This window comes from Poecilia latipinna, unplaced genomic scaffold (genome assembly GCF_001443285.1).
Source record: "Poecilia latipinna isolate Pla-1442-1.1 unplaced genomic scaffold, P_latipinna-1.0 Scaffold3023, whole genome shotgun sequence".
Lineage (NCBI taxonomy): Eukaryota > Metazoa > Chordata > Actinopteri > Cyprinodontiformes > Poeciliidae > Poecilia > Poecilia latipinna.
In genome coordinates this window covers 1-11780 of record NW_015115639.1, presented here as the reverse complement: position 1 = coordinate 11780, position 11780 = coordinate 1, and the positions used below count along the sequence as shown (strand labels likewise).

Sequence of the window (11780 nt, the reverse complement as noted above, 5' to 3'; positions counted from 1 at the left end):
CACTTAGCATCCACACTAAGTGGCTAAGTGCACCACTTAGCGTCGCACTTAGCGTCACACTTAGTGTGGCTAAGTTTGGCATCCAGCCAAACTTAGCCATATGTAGCATCTAGCCACACTTAGCCACACACTTCTCTCTCAGGACTTTCTCTCCTTCAGTGTTCCATTAGTGCAATCTCTCTCTCTCTCGTAAGTGAAATCTTGGATCTCAGTCAGACAAGCTGACCCAAGGTTTGAAAGGTGGATAAAAAAATAAAACTCTCAAGTCCCTATGGTTCAAACCGCGTCTTAAAATTCTCCACTCTGATGAGCCTCTTTAAAGGGAATATTATCCAAAAACCCAGATTTAATACAATCTATTACAAGAGCAGCCCTGCCCATGTTAGAGTAGTTTCGTTACGTTAACTTTGTTTTCTTTCTTTGGTAGCTTTTTTTTGGCTGAATACCTTCGTCCACATGCTTGCTCCCTTCATTGCTTGTAAGAAAAGACTTTTTTCAGTAATGATTTTCTTCTTATTGCTTGTCCATAAAGGCAAGATATCATGATCTGTAGGACCTTTGGGTTTATTTCTGTTTCTATTTTCATAATCTCTTTCTCGTCCATTTATTTAGATCTTGCCATTTAAGTGAATCCATTTATTAGTTGATTTATTCACCTATGTTGCCCCTTTATTCACTTAGCTTAGTTTAATTCTTTTCCTTGTGGTTCTGGTTTCCCTGTGTAGCCTGTTCCTCTTCTTTCTGATTTTTACTGGCGGATGACATCTAAACTGGAGTGTGGACCAGAGTACCTCCCTTTAATCTAAATTCTTCTATATAATCCTGTTTCCTTCAAAAAATGTAATAACTGCTTTATTTATTTTATGTTTAATTAATATTTTATTAAGTTTTAATGTCTCTATATCATATTTCCTAATTTCTTCTTTCTACTTATTATTTTCACAGTGAATTATTACATGTTCTACTGTTTCCACATCCCTGCCACACTCACAACTACCTGTTGGATGTTTACCTGTCAAATGTAAAGTTTTATTTAATCCAGTACGTCCGAGCCGCAATCTTGTCATTACTACTTGCTCTTTTCAATTTTCTCCAATTATTTCCATATTCCCTATTATCTTTTGTATACGAAATAAATGATGACCTTTAGTTCCTTCCTCCCACAATTTTGCCTGTTCCTCAGCACAACTGTTTCTAATGATGTCCTCTTCCTCAGTCACTTCCAATTTCCCCTCAGCTGTTTTTATTTCATTCTGACTGCCTCCATCGGCGCTCTCATTCCTCTGTGTATTTAATCCTGGTTCACCTCATTGCTCTCCACCCCTTTCTCTGTCTACCCGCTGAGATTTGTTCTGGAGTTCTTTGCAAGCGGCAGTTTTGCGAGTCTTTCAGTTTGTATTAATAAATCCACTCTCCGTGTTCATCCCAATCTTAAGTCTGCATTTCAGTCTGGCCTCAAAACGACATGACATCACACACAGTCTCCTATAAGGCTTCATCATCTCTGACCAGATTTATTGTGTTTGCTGAAAAAAACAAAAAAAAAAACATAGACACTTTCATAGAGCAAATAGCTCTACGAAATATCATCCTCAGCTGGAGGAAATTAGTAAATCCCTCTTTGTGGGAAATGAGGGAAATGGGCAAAGCGGCTTTGGAAGCCACTAAATCCAATCTTTAAACAAAGCAATTCATTCAAGTGAGAAATATTCAGGCCTTAGTTGGCTACATGCAAAAATGAGCTTTGATACCGTTTACCTTCACTTTATTTGATGCCATCAACCTTCAGCCAAGAAATGTTCAACTAGGTTGAAATCTGTAAGGAAATTTAAAGAGTAAAGTAAAATGTCTTCTCTCTTTTTTTTCTTTTTCTTTTGTTTGGTGAAATGATGAACAGATCTGGATGTCGGAGGAGTTGTTAGTACCTAGTCTGGATGCTTTCTGCATGCTGTCACAGCACATACATGAGTTACCTCCAGGTAACCCACTATCCAAAACAATAACTCTCCAATTTAACCCAGGACCTAAAACCCCCCCAAAAAACAACAACCAAAAAAAACAAAAAAAACCAACTAAGACTCATGTTTGGTCATGAGACATGGAGCTAACTGAAAGTTGTTTCTGTTTTTGTTTTTTCTTTTTTGCAAAAAGCACTAAAAATCTATTATTTTGTGCTCAGCTGTGGACCAGGTGCACCACATGCAGAGGCTCCCCGGTTCGATTCCCACTGCCTGGAACATTTTCTGCATGTCCTCCCCTTCTCTGTCTGCCTTTCTTCCTGTCCAGCTAAAGAATAACCTGCTGTGTTGTGGACAGTTAGCTTTTTCTCATATGCATTGTAATGTTTTTCTTCCTAATAGTAAGAAAATCTGTGTGTTTATGTGTGTGTGTGTGTGTGTGTGTGTGTGTGTGTGTGTGTGTGTGTGTGTGTGTGTGTTGACAGGAATCTTTCATTTTAATCTCGCTGTCTTTTAAGAATGGTTGAACCAAAGATTAGTTTTGCAAATTAGCTTGTGGCTAGAAAACCTACGGACAAAACAGCTGTTCTGTTTTTAATATGTGACATTGTTTAATGTCATTGATGAAATAAGTGTGAATTAAAATAATTTGGATAGTGCCACAAAACCTTTAAAAACATATGTTTTATTTGAGTTTTGTGTGTTTGTACATTGGACACAGGTGCAAAGCTCAAGGCCTGCATTATGTGGCCCTCTGGACACTAAAGGGCCTCATAAATTGAACCTTAAGATAAGGTTCACTTTACCCTTGTGTTTACAAATGGGGTCCAACCGACCCCACACCCGTATCACTTGTATCATTTGCCTCAGTCTTCGCACACACAAGGATTAAATATTGTTTTACCAATCAGATCAAATCAGTTTTCATTTGTGGGCGTGGCAGTAGAGTGGTAAAGCACATGACCAATGTATGGAGGCCTCAGTGCTCTATGTGGTTGTCATGGACACGAGTCCTGACCTGTTGACCTTTGCTGCATGTCTTCTCCCATCTAGTACAACCCACTTTCCTGACAATACAGGCCAATAGAGGCAAAAAAATATATCTGTTTTCATTTTTATAGGACCAAACTACACCAACGTGAAAAGATGTTAAAAAAAAAAGTGGCTACATTTTTACATTTTAAGACGTATGAGAAGAAGAAAATAATATTTCAGCAGTTTAACAGACAGTTTTACAAATAAGACATCACTGTCCTGGCATAGAGGAATTAAACTGCCTTGCACAATCCTGACGAACCAGCAGAGTTCAGGTTGTTAGACAGGAGTCACATGTTTCTGCTAAACTCTCTAGTTTTGACAGGATCCACGGAGCTTGTTAACGGCCAATAGGAGTCCAGTAGCACTTTTAATGGAAATAACTGCTTCCAGCCAACAACTCCCCACACACTCATGCACACGCGCGCGCGCACACACACACACACACACACACACACACACACACACACACACACATTGCAAAACTCCACCGACTCCCTCCAGATTCCAGCTAATTATTAGCGTGTGTGTGCAGAAGAAACTCATTGGAGCAAAAACAAGAACTTTATTGACTCTGCCAGCATGTAGCTTTCATTGGATCATTTATATAATCTTTTTCAATATGTATCACTTTGAATTATTTACTGATCTACTGTTATGAGCTATTGTAACGGTGGATTCTGAAATTAGTTTTAGCATTTAATGCTCGCATGAATGGATGTCTTATGTTTTAGTTGATGGTTTTATGGAGACCCAAACTTCCCCCTGGGATAAATAAATCCTTTTTTTTCCTTGGCTGGCCACACAATGAAATCACGTAGCTATACTTTGGCAAATGACTGATGCTGGCAAACATGATGAAATGAACATAAATTCCAGGTCATTTATGAAAACAACCTGGAATGAGGGATGGGAGCTAACAATGTGGCCTGGCAACAATACAAGAAAAGCAGCTGCTAACTGTCATATTGAGATCCTCCCATCCATACTAGAAGATGTAGGTGTTAGGTCAGGTCAGATCATTGGTCAATCAACACAGAACCACTTGTTTGTAGGGTTTCTGTAAAATGTCTTGAGTTCTGAGAGCACCAGAGCAAAGAGATGAAGGTTCTCTTGGCTTTTTTCCACATAAATGAATTTATTTCAGCAATATAATCACCAGGTTTAACATTTAACTTAAACGTGTATGTTTGCTGCTGTTTTTTTTATTATTTTTTTTTATATACATTTAATTTGAAAGTGTGGGTGTGGAGGTAACACCTCTCAGAAGCAAAGAAAACAGCATGTAGTCCTTCCAGGTATCTCAACTTTCTGAGTTGCATTTTCTTGTGAATATTTTTTTAAATTTGCACTACAAACAAACCTGTCAGCGAGTGAGTTTTCCACAAATAATCTGAAGTTCAGTTCCATGGTAGAACATGTTGCTTTGTATTTTAGAGCATCTGGTTCCCAAGCAACAATCTGCCAATTCATCAACAGGTCATGGGGAAGAGGAGCTGTAAAAAAGTTCGACAGAGGTTGTGGCCAAAGCATGTTTGCAACATTTTGCAGCCATCAAACAGTCATGTTGTTAATACTCTGAGGACGTTTTCATCTCTTCCCTTTCTGAAGTTCTGCAAACCTCTCTGGTATCGCATCATGTTTCAATTAGACTTCACCAACTTCAAAAGAACAACTTACTCAGTAATGTCTGCGCATATTTAATTCAAACAAGGTGTTCGGTGCAGCGTGTTAAGAGCGCTCCAGATGTACAAGTTCAACACTGGTTAATGAAAAGGAGTGCGAGAATTATGGAATTATGGGCGCACACTATCCCGGATTGAATCCGGGGGGTCACCTAAAGCATCACTCATGAAAAATGATCATAATAAAATTCTAAGAACATGTAAAGAAGCATGTTAACAGATATGAGAATTACAAAGGCATCATGTTTTCTGGAGAAAAAGATTTATCTCCTGGTCCATTCCATTGTACCGCCATCTCAAATTTGGCAGACAGATGTTTGAACAAAGGCTAAAGGAGTTGGGGTAAAAAACAAAAAAACAAAAAAAAACTAGACAGTGGAATTATTTTACTATTGCGGACAAAAAAATATATAGAAAAACACCATTTTACATGCTGTTGTTCACTGCTGGAGCAACATTAAGCATCTTTGAACAAATGAAAAACATGAAAATGAAAACAAAATCAACAAACATATGAGAATTGTGTACCACTTTTTTGTAAAGGTCATTATGAAGTCATTAGCAGTAACAGTAGCTTGCAACAGTAGTTGTCACAGCAATGGCTAATGGGGACCCAAATAAACAAACAAAAAGTCTGTTAATCTATAATAATACCTGTCACAGGTTTTTATTGAAGACCATATGCCCTCCAAATATGCAAATATTTGATTGCAAAGCAGCCAATCGAAGACCGCCATACATTTTCCGTGGCTTCTGATTGGCTGTACCCCCAAGAGCAAAGATATGAAAGACTGGATGTTTTCCTCTATGGCAGTGCTAAGACGGTTTCTACTATTAAGGTATTTTAAGGTATATTTGGTGTTTGAACTTTTAAAATAGGCAGTGTACGTGTTTTTAAAGACCCAATAGAAAATAAATTAAGTGACTCATTCTGGATCATTGCAGCATTTACTTGCTTAATTAGTGCATCTCAATTTAGATTTTAATAATTACATTAAATACAATATTTAATTTAGCAACTTATGTGTAGAACTGTGACACTTTTACAAATGAATGGGCTTCATAGTAGAACAGAGGTTCCTGTAATCTCCTCCCAGAAGGTTCGGCTCTATGTGAGGTCTGTATGCACGGGGTTACTCCAGCTTCTGCTGTTACTTCGAAAACAGAATGCCAGATTAACTATGTGTTCTAAACTAACTGAAGTGTGGCGATGTGTTTCTATTCTGGCTCCGTTATGGTCTGCTGACACATCCAGGCGACACTCCACCACTCATTTGTTTACTTTAGAGTTGGGCTATAAGGAAAGCGCCTGCTAGAGTTTACATAGGAATAAACAATCTCACTGTAACATACTCAAAAATTCCAAAATAATCATCCGAAGCAGTTCATCTTTGAAATTAGTGCTGGGAACTTGCATAAATGTGTCAGAGCTCAGATAAGAATTACATCCTGTTTGGGGAGGAAGTTTACATCCTCCAAAGACAGGAGGATGTAAACTTCATTAGTTGCATGTAAACATGCAGGCACCCATCAATTAGAGATTTTCATAAAGTTGGCAGATGAAGGTCATTCTTCATCGTCTGACAAAACAATGGCAGCTAAATCAAATGAAATTTTACTCAGCAAACAGAAGAAGGAAATGCTCTGGTCCCAAGAGAACTAAATTAAACAGTTTGGTCTGAGCGCAAACCTAACCCTAAGTGTGGCAGAAAACTAGACTTATTACCCTAAACGTAACATTGCCACGGTGAAACATGGCTGTGGCTTTTCTTCAACAGGGACAGAGGCATAGCTACTGGGAAGATGGATGCAACCTAAAGCTGGAATCCTGCAAGAAAACCTGCTAAAGGCTGCAAAATCATTTTCTTTTACAGCCACGTATCATTTCCTTCCACTTTCATAAATAGGAACTAGTTAATATTGGTCCAGCACATACAATCCCAATAAAATACTAGTTTGTGACTTAAGTGTAAAACAACATTGTCAGTTTTGGCTAGTTCAAAACTCTAACAGCTAGCATCTAGTTCTTTTGACTAGCTAGCCGCTAACCATCTAAAGCTAAGAGTCACTCAGACTTCAGCATTCCAACTATTAGATGTATCCCTGGTATGTCACACCTGAAACTAATAGTTGGATTGCCTCATCAGAATGCAAGCAAGTTTTACAATTTTTATGACCTAATTATTTAAGTCTGTGCATAGACAGATCTAAAAATCGTAAGAGACCAACCCTAACTCTGCAGGGGTCCACCGCAGAGTTGGACCCCTGCAGTGGATGCCATAATAATGAGACGTAAATATTTTGTTGTTTATTAAATCCAGTTAATTTCAAAATACATGACAGTCTAGAAAGTATAAACAATATCAAAATGATTGCCAACTTTCTGATATTTCATGAATGTTTAGGTCTAGCAATCGATAAGAATATGTACAGGGTCACAACAAATGAAAGTGTTCTAAAGAGTGCATCTCACTGATACATTACAACGAAGTAGTTATGAGGCATCACGTAAGATTAAGGCTATAGATTAAGGCTAAAGAGTGAAACCGTGCATGCCTACTAAAGCACACCATTGATATTAGTGATTTGATTGAAAAGAATAAAAATACTGAAATCAAAAAAGACTAAACATTATAAAATATACATCGATTAAGCACTGTGCTGGCCATAGAGGAGGCCTAAGGCAGAAGAGAGCTGTTGAGAGTCACTGCAGTACTGACTGCTATTGGAGACCCTTCCTTACCCACTGCATCACCATCCACCATGACTCTTTGAAGATACTTGGATGATATGTGAGTTTTGGCAACATTTCATTTCACTTTGGGAATTGAATTTGGCACTGACGATTTAAAGGGCCAGTGATTTTTTTTTGTTTGTTTTAAATTTCAATAATGTTGTTTGCCTTCATCTTTCTCCACACACACTTGAACTTACGTGTTTAGCGCACATTAATAACAAAGCCAGACCAAGATAGAAGTTGTTTTTTTTTAATTGTGGTGAAACAAGACAGTGGAGGCGTCATGCTGTGGGGAAGCTCTCAACTGCTGTTTTTATGCAGGAGTTACATTTCATGCACATTGTACCTGCAGGTCAGTGAGATAACAGCTTACTTCCTTTTGTGCAATGGAATAAATATGATGTGAATAACATGAGAATTGAGAAAATTATTTTGTTCCCTTCATAATAAACCTAACAACAACAAAATCCATAAAATTTATTTATTAGAGGGTGTCCAAATCAAATTCTGATCAGGGCCCCATACGATCTTGGGCTGTCTCTGGCTGGCCCGATGGATTAGCAGCATCAAAGTTTCTTTTATATCACTAAAATCACACGGATTGAGATCCTACGTTTGAACATTGTATAAAACCATCTACTATTTGTCACACACACAATCAAACTTAACATTTTTTCCTATAAGAAGATAATAGAGTTCTAATGGGTAGTTATGGTTTTGATTTGTGTACTTTGGAGAGACTGAGGTAAGAAGAGACATTTTTCATGTTTAGCTAATACATCAACGCAGATATATTAGCTTTAACCTATATATTTACATATATTTAAGGATGTTACTCATCCCTTAAAATAATTGGAAATAGTGTAAAATATTTAGATATTATAGAATTTATTTTTTTAAAAGTTCTCATGGCTCAACTTACCCCGTGTGTGAGGTAAAACAAGCATAGGTGCAGGGTAAGTTTGGCTGTAGTTGTACACAATTCAACAGATACAACAGATAACGTGCTGTTTAGTAAAAAAAAAAAAAAAAAGAAAGAAAAGAAAACAGAATGCTTTCAAGCGTGCTTGGAAAGTGAACATTAAAATTTGGAGCAAAAAAAGGCACTAGAACTGGATTCTTGTTTCAAATCCATGGTTCGATGGTAGCATCTCAACCAGCAGTTGAAATGCTACCCCAAAGTTAGCATTTGAACTTGATCTGAAATTATCTTTGATTTATGACTTCATATTGTTGCTCGATTGATGTAAAAATCAAAAGTAAAAATATTTGTTTTGGTCTAAACACAATTTTTATGAAACTCATGATAGACTAAATTCACTTTCATGTGGGAAAAACTGTTTTTATCCCGCTTATTACCGTGTTAGCGCCGACGCTACGGCTCCACCCTGGAGTGATTAGAGTAATTTTAACGTCGGTAGGTAAAGAGAAATAAAGGTGTAGTCACTTCCTCATGAGGTTCTTACAGTCATAAACTTCATTAAAAAATGCCTTCCTCATATTTAGTCACATGATCAATGGTTTTTTTGGGGGTTTTTTTTAGTTTCCTAGAAACAACTGATGACTCAACTTACCCTTTGGCTCAAATTTACCCCAGTCTCCTCCATTCATTTTGGAGATTTAACATCCAGCAGAATATGTTGAATAAATCTTAGCTGAAGATAAAGTATTTACAGATAATCTGCCCTCTGTGTTTAAATAAAGTAGACAAGATGACAGACTCCAGGCTTCAACACAGCATTTCACAAACATCAGGGTGATATCACAGTGGCTACATTCATTTTTAAATACAGGCTGCTCGTTCTTCCTTCCTCTTTTTTGCAGTTCCTCTGGAAAAACTCTGTAGAAATTTTACAACATGGAGGGGTTGTTCATTGGCTGCATCTCCTCTGTTTCCTGACGGGGAATCTGTCTTTTTCTCCTAAGGCAGAAAAACAAAAAGGGACTTTTTTGTCAGCACGAATCTTTGAGATCTCTGTTTAATACCAGTACTCTTTTTCCAGCTTACCTTCGATATAGTACAAAGATGATGCCACTCATGGAAACCAAGAGGATCACCACAGATAAAGTGACGCCAATTGTTTTAGCGTCTGCTGCTAACAGGAAACAGAGAGAGAAACAAACATACTCAGTTAAAACACTTGTTCTATCATCCTTACTGTCAGAAATTGTTATAGTGGAAATATCATCATGTTGATTTTTGCAATATAATGGATTCTGAATTATAGATTTATTTATTTTTTTACATTAAATTACATTTATTTAAACCATAATGTTGTTCTGTCCCCTGATGAAGATGTGGAACAAGCCTTAAAATAAACTGCATCACCATAAAGTTGCGCTCAATTTTTCAGAAATCGTCAAATGCATTTGAGTACATTTATTTTCTGTGAAGAAAAGTTTCTTTTTTTGAGTTGATCAAAGTTTGTGGGAACTTCTGTTGAGCAATCTCCAGCCTTTTGTTTCCAATAATGAACAACAATGACCTAATGTTAAGTGTTATGTCACACACAGGCCACCCAGCTAGATTAAAGCTCATCCTGCCACCACATATTCTGCCACTCGCTGTTAGGCAGACAAGATGCAGCCACCCACCCTCGACTTCCCGGGCGGGGCGAGTGGCTCTTCGTCTCAAGCCAAGCGAGCAGAGACAAGTTTTGAGGGTGAGGAGAAAGGTTTGAGAAAGCACAGTGAGCATTTGAGAGCGAGCAGAAGTTTTGAGTTCAGTAATTACAAGTTTTGAGAAGACAGACATGAAGTCCAGCTTTCAAACTGAAAATGCAAGCACAAGTATAAAAAGTCTTGCACACAAAAGACATGAAGCCCTGCCACTTGGTTCATTAGAATGTAGAAATCCTATTAGATCAGTCAGTCCACGCTGTTGTAGGCTTCTCCAGTTTGTACTTTGCACAGATGTTTCTGTGCAGTATAGCAGCTACTTCAGTTCCTTCTCCATTGTTAAGTCTCCCTCTAGCCGATTAATGTCTGGTTTGGTTCTAGCCAAATTGAGGAACACGTGCGCACAAACTGTCTTTCTCAATTTGAGCAGCCTTTAAAAAAGAAAATGGTGGTTTGCAAGTACCACTTTCATTCATCCAATGATGTCACGCTACAAGCCAATCAACAAATGCAGTCTGCTGCCGATCAAATCACCAGCTTGTAACCATGCCTGAGGTGGTTCCAAAACACAGGGAGGATCCACACAGGATCTGCAAATGGAAACAAATCTGACCTGAACCGATTAAATCCATGCCTTGTCTTCAGTCCAACCCTCTCCAGCCATTGGTAGGATTTTGTCATATTGGCCACTTCAGTTGTCTGTTGGAGGTACGTTCCATGAAGGGGTTTATCCTCCCATGATGGTTCCTTCACCTCTTTCTCTTCCATTTTCTATTGTCCGAGTGCTTCATCCCTTGGAGCCATCATCCTGATGGTACTCTGGGAGCTTGGATATTTAATCTCTGATGCTCGTGAGACCTCTGCCTCCTTCTGTGTGCTTACAGCTTGTGGATACTGGATCTGGGGTGGAATCCACCATGAATGGTAAGAAGCTTGTGTGCTTGATCAATTTATTACCCTAGCAGGGTATCTGATTAGACACAGGTGTCATCTTCACAGACCTCCTTCTTGTCATTGAGCAGAGTCCTCAGAACTCACCTTACTCATTGCAGGTATTCCAAGGCTTTATTTTTCCTCAAAATTTACTATTCTCCTTTCTGGGGGTGCAATTCCCTCTCTGTGGATTATCTGATCCTCTTTTTAGTCACCATGTGGCCACATTTCTCCAGCCCAAATGGTATTCTGATGTTCCTACTGGTGGTGTGAACCAGTGAATCAATGTCTCGCTCACTCTTAGCATACAGCTCAACTCAATCCATGTAGAGGAGGTTGGCCTATTTCTGAGTTAGTATCCATAGCCAGTCTTGCTGATTATTTAGCTGAGGGCCTATGTACAACACCAGTAGGCGACAGACCTTCTCCTGGGTATTTTCCACATTTGATGGCGATATGGACAAATGACCCAGATTCATTTATTTTAAGGCTGTTTACACATCTTTACCAAAGGAGTCAATAACTGTAGCCAGCATCAAGCCAGATTTTTCCAGAAAGTCAGGATATAGAATTACCTGTGTAGGTTTCTGTGTGGGTGTCTTTCATAGAGCTGTTTTCGATGCTATGGTTACTTGGTGAGTATGTGGAGTTCTGAGTTTCATAGGAAACCACTGTGATTGTATTTTCAGTTCCTACACACAAAAAGATTATTTTGCCACATTAATTATAAAAAAAAAATGTCACATCTGAAAATAAAAGAAACCTCAATGAAACCAATATATTCTTTCATGCAAAGTTGTATTCTAAACCTAC

At 38.3% G+C, this 11780-nt stretch overlaps 1 long non-coding RNA gene across 1 annotated transcript; it reads right to left on the bottom strand.

The window, feature by feature from the left end:
• Positions 1 to 9422: 9422 nt before the first annotated feature.
• LOC106939906 (uncharacterized) lies at positions 9423 to 11632 on the bottom strand. Its single transcript, XR_001422945.1, has 2 exons — positions 11543 to 11632; positions 9423 to 9508 (listed from the first exon to the last, which is right to left on the bottom strand). It is a non-coding gene; the product is annotated as an uncharacterized LOC106939906 (long non-coding RNA).
• Between the last annotated feature and the right edge of the window lie 148 nt (positions 11633 to 11780).